This window comes from Belonocnema kinseyi, chromosome 1 (genome assembly GCF_010883055.1).
Source record: "Belonocnema kinseyi isolate 2016_QV_RU_SX_M_011 chromosome 1, B_treatae_v1, whole genome shotgun sequence".
Lineage (NCBI taxonomy): Eukaryota > Metazoa > Arthropoda > Insecta > Hymenoptera > Cynipidae > Belonocnema > Belonocnema kinseyi.
The window spans coordinates 125483279-125489278 of record NC_046657.1 but is presented as its reverse complement, the minus strand read 5'-3'; the positions used below and the strand labels follow the sequence as shown (position 1 = coordinate 125489278).

General features: G+C 33.3%; 1 long non-coding RNA gene across 1 annotated transcript in view; it reads right to left on the bottom strand.

Annotated features, from left to right (window-relative positions):
• Positions 1–6000, bottom strand: part of LOC117174297 — a 42731-nt gene that overhangs the window by 1233 nt on the left and 35498 nt on the right. The window lies entirely within an intron of this gene.

The following is a 6000-nucleotide window of genomic DNA, read 5'->3' as shown; positions in this document are numbered from 1 at the left end:
TGATAGATTTTTTGTTCTTAATTGTAAGAAAACAATTCCATCAAACGTTTTTCAATATACTATAACCCTAGAAATCTTGATAAACCTTTTCCAATTACAAGCAAGCAGATATAAAAAAATCACAGTACAAGACAATGGTCCCTAACAATGGCACCTAACTTATCTCAAAGAACGAAATTCAACATCAAACAAATTATATTTAGTATACCTAATTCCTTCCCTGTTTTAGGAAGAACCTCACCAGAAAATAAACTGCGCAAAAATATAAAACGCTGAGCCGTTTACAAAGCCTAAATATATCATACCTAGTCAACCAGAAGTTTACATATCAAGTAAGAAAAATAATATTGGTCTGTTTAGAGATACTTGTTCAATTGGGAAAAATGAAAATTTATTCATAATGTTTTGTCCTGGGATGGTAATTAGGAACATTACATTAGTGGACAGCGATAATTCCTGATTTATCTGCAGAACGTTGAGATGAGAGATAGAAATAATGTATGTGGCAGAGATGTTTGTTGATTACCTTGAAGAAAAATCAGAGAGACGTAGTGAGAATCCAATAGTCGAAATCGGAATTCGAAATTGGGACCTTGTAGACTGCAGCTCCCCTTGATGATTGACCTGGTACAGGAATCTGTACTGGAATCTGGACCTGGTACTGGATTTGGTACTGGAATCTGGATTTGGTACTGGAATCTGGAACTGGTACTGGAACTGGTACTGGAATCTGATGAAGACCCCTCGACAGAAATTTGGAACTGGATCCTCCAATTTGATTAAACTTCTCGTTGATTTGAATTATAGCAGAGACTTAAAGAGGTTGACGGGCCCTCAAAGAAAAAAGGTCCGGAATTCGGATTTAAATATACGCCGAAACCGACAGAGCTTCCGAGGGTGAATTTGACTGAATTCCAAGAACTGAGAACTTGAGGTTTAGGATACCCCTTTTATACTCGAGTGGGCGCATTTTGGTACCACCCTTTTCCATGTGTTCTTCCAGAAGTTTCTGCTAGAGGAAAGGATCCACGTGTAATCCATATTCTAAGAGTGATCGTAAATTGGCTCCCCACCCCTTTTTCCAAGTGTCTTTCAAAAAGGTTCTGTTCCACCAAAAGGCCCATGCATAATTTGAGCGGGTGCAGTTATTTCCACCCTCCTCCACGTGTAATCTTCATAAATTGTAATTCTCCGAAAAAAGAGCACAGCATCCGTTGTCCAATGTATATTTGATGAATCTAGACTACGTCATAGGGGATGAAACGGTTGTCTGTTATCCAAATTATCCACATGAGAATGGCCTATATAGGTTATTCGAGAAATCAATACTTGTAGACTCCTCCATGAGTTTCCATCCTGTCTTGATGATTTTATCAGCGATGAAAGGGGTGATTGAGATATATTTTTTTCTTCGTTCCTCTTCTTTCTCTCTCTTTCTAAACCAATAAAATTTATAGACTTTTGGTAGAGCCATTTTTACACATAGGAGCATTGTTAATTCCCTTAGAGTTTAGTGATTCATATTTAAATATATAGATATAGGGTCACGACATAGTACGTGACAATAACAACAGGAATTCATGCTGATTCTAAAATTGAAGCAAAAAGAAATGTAGCAAAGAATATGTTTGAAATTTTATATCAAAAGTACGAATTTATGTCAGCAAATAAACCGAAAACGTGGTAAGAAACTACAGGCACGGGTCGCGAAAAATTACACTAATGGGAAAACAGTTTTGAAAGATGTTATGAAAAATTTCACATAGCAAAAAATTGTCATAGTGTTAAAAGAAACAAACCTTACATAGCAAAATAAATAAAGAAGTAATATTTCTATCTATAAGCATTATTTAAAAATATCAGCATAGAAATAGGAATTTCCGCTTTCGAAACATATTAACAATATGATCGATATATATTTTTTCTTTAATCTAATTATTATATTTAACATTTTGATGGAAAAAATTAATACAACATAAGTAACTATATCAGTATAAGATATTGTACTACGCCACAACTTTGAAAATGTTAATAAGTAACCACCCTTCAATATTAAATTTATAAATAATGACTTGTATTATTAAGTAAAGTTGTATCATAGATATTACTGATAAGACTGTGTATTTACCTATTTTCAATTTGAAATGAAGTTTTTCCAAATGCTAACTTGAACAGGTGGTTTCACTCCCATAGTTCAAGTCGGAGATGGGGAGATGGGGAGATGTCACCCTCAGTGACCGAATCAAGATTGGAATAGGTTTTAATTGTAAATCAATGTTTGATCTTATAACCACATTTAATTATATATTGCATGAATTGTAATCAAAAGCATTGACAGAAAGTATGTGTCCAATTTTCAGATAATATAAATGAAGCTACTGTAAAATTTTGAGACTAAAACCATATAGTCAAGATGTCGAAATATTATAATTTGAATAATGTTTATCGAATTTTCAATGAATCATGTATCGAAATATAATCGTAAAAATATTAAATAATTATTAATTGAATTTTTAAGAAATTATGTATTGATCTGAACTTACAGAAATGATTATCGAATTCTCAAGAAATCATGTATCGAACCGTAATCATAGCAGTATTATTAATCAAATTCTCAAGGAATTATGTACCATGCTGAAATCATAAAGATTTTTCTAGACTAGATAAGAAATAAATATTGGTCTTCTAATTTTTGTAAAATTTATTTCTTTGTATGCTATTACAACTTTTTGCTATATGAAATCTGATATAGCATCTTTCGCAACTATTTTGCCATTGATATAATTTTTCACGATCGGAGTCTGTAATTGTTTCTGCCATATTTGGTTCATTACTTGACATGAATTTATATTTTTGACTTGAAATGTCCAGAATTTTATTTGCTACATTTCTTTTTGATGCTACTTTTAAATCAGCATGTATTCCCGTTGTTATAAATATATTTTCGTTTTTTCAAATTAAACAAGTTGCCTTATATGAATCAATATTGTTTTTCTCACCAGGTACATAAACTTCTGGTTGATCAGATATACCATATTGAGGTTTAGAAAAACTGTATTGGATACTCAAATTTTCTAATCGTGTAATTGCACATACATAAGGTGTTATTGGAGCATCGTTATTTGTCATGGTAAATGACATAGTAGATAAATTAATTAGGACGGGGTTCAACCTCTAGTCCGTTAAATGTAATTTATGAAGAAGTGCTGTTTGTTTTGTGTTAGGGTTTTCGGATTCCGGTATCGTAAATCCCCAAAAGAAAATATATAGGTGGTAAGTAATAGTTGAGGTTCAAACTCGTTATATGAATGTATTTGATTTTCTTGTGAGTTATTTATTTCAAGAGAATTGGATGGTCATGCATTTTATCTTGATTAAGAGGATGCGTTTCTGGAATTGAAGGAAAGATAAATGATTATTGTACTATAAATGCATTTAATTTTCGCATTTTTATTGACTTGAGGCAAATCCGAATAATCACATAGTTTTCTTAAGTGAAAAGTTTCATTTTAGGAGATAAGAGGCGAGTTTTAAGTGTTTACACCATTAATTTGTATTTTTGTTAATGTTTGAGTCAAATATTGTAGGGGAAAATTTTATGATTTGGTATATTACCTTTTACACTTTAAGGGTAGTCCGCCGCAGATTCAAGCCCGAGATATTAGCAGTCCGCCGCCGTTTTTACTCTGATTCAAGTTTGATGTTCTACTGCAATTCGCCGCTGATTCGACTCCACATTTTACTCTGGAGTCCGCCGCTAGTTCGAATTTGACAAAATCAGTGCAATCTGCGCCTGTGTTAAGGTCATTTCTGTGAGATTATTTCTGTGGGGAATCACCCTCCACCAGAACAACTTCCAGTTCGGCGATACTCACCGTCTTCGACTTCCAATTTAAGAGGAAATTATTATACCAAAAAATATCAGCTAGAGCTATCAAGGTACAAGACTCTCTCTCTCTCTCTCCTTCTCTCCCTCTGTCCCCAATGTAAATCGTGCCTCAATCAAATAAAAGTTAATGTGAAGCGCATAAATTGGTTTAGGCACGATAATGGGCAGTGCACGCATTACTTTAATAGTCGCCAATTAAGGGTGACTTTTTACTATATAAACCCCTAAAAAATCGCCAGTCAGTCAGTCTATTCCGTTCATCCGCCGTAGGCACGGCCTAATTTTTCTGTCAGCCGTAACCCCATCTTTAATCAAAATTCTGTCTGGTTTGTAATTCCGTCCTTATCCAGTCTGCCTTTGTTCATTCAGTACAAAGGAAGAAGCTCTTCAGAATATTTGTACCTCGTCTAGTTTCGTGCATTTGCCCAATGTCATATATGAATGGCAGGGTTTTAAACTGGGAATGCCTAGAGAGTGGATTTCCTATGGACAACCCTATTTGGACAATGCATGGAGGGCAGCGAGGAAGGCGTTCATAAAGAATGGCCTGTTTAAACAATTTTGCTACCGCGGCATGTGGTATGCCGTAAATCGCTATATATGTCGTTTGGAAATGGTAGGTTGTAAGAGATATGAGAGATGTTTAAATATATGTATTTTCTATAAATTTGAAATTTCTCGTTTTTATTTCAGGTTGCAGACTTTTTTTAATTGAACTGACAATATGGATCTGTGTATGTGTGTGTTTAAATGGTCTGTTTGAGTTAGAGAGAATAATAATGTACCTGGGGTTTTTAGGGTTTATGAATAAAAATATTATTTATTGAAATTTTCTGTCTTTTCCTTTCTTTTATTTTAAATTTATTAAGTATTTATTATAGTTAATTATTTATTAATTTATTTTCAAGGAATGTATTTTTACTAATAGTTATTTTTAGTTTTAGATAATTTTTCTAATAATTATTAAGATGTATATTACTTAATTTCAAGTTTGAAAGAAATAGTTTTTTTTATTTTGTTTCAAATCATAAGAATTATTTCAAGTAAGTGTAACGTCCCGTCACTTGTCGAAAGAAACTCCGATCAATATCTAACGCCCAATGTAAATCGTGACTCATTTAAACGCAATAATGGTTTTAGGCACGATAATGGGCAGCGCATTTATTACTTTAATAGTCGCCTTACTCAAATAAAAGTCAATGTGTGGCGCATAAATTGTTTTAGGCACGATAATGGGAAGCGCATTTATTACTTTTATAGTCACCAATTAAGGGTAGATTTATGCTATATAAACCCCTAAAAAAATCGTCAGTCAAGCAGTCTATTAAGTTCATCCGCCGTAGGCTATGCCTAAATATTATCTGTAACTGAAATTTTCGTGTCGGAACATTGTGCAAAAATTTGGATTACGCGAGTTTGTTTGTGCTATGGTCCCTAATCCTATATGTGAGTCCCACTAACTTCAAAACAAAAATCTTCCAACACCATCCCTTGGTGTAAGAAGAAAACAGCAATAAGTGTCAACCAATTCTCTGGCGAGATTTCCCCGCTCGGTGAGACAACAAGGAAATAAGATCCTTAACAATAACCAACAAGATACTGGCGAGGTTTTCTCTACACCTTGATTGAGCAACGGATTAGTTAATCAATCATATTCCAGAAATCGCTGGAGGAAATACAAGAAAGACACAAAAAGATTGGTGAGTTAAAGAATAATATCGTTATAATTCACTCCTTCCTATTTATAAGTAAAATAAAATATTTATATCCTAAATTTTCCTTTACGCTGCCCTTTCTTATTGGAGAAGTTGGACTGTCACTTACTTACAATTGTATGAAGCTAAGACTCGTGTAAACCAACAAAAGAAATTAAAATAAATATTAAATGTATTTCAATTTATGTTCAATTCAATTAATTTATTAAACCTCTCTCTCTCTCTCTCTCTCAATTTTCCTCTACTCCCTGCTTCGACCAAATTCGAGCGAATAATTAACGTTATCTGCTCGGTTGAAAGTCGAACAAAAAAAGAGGATACAATAAGGATAAATTGGGTAAGTGACGTAAATTAATTATTTATCCAGACGTCACATAAGAATGTTTATTTTATTAT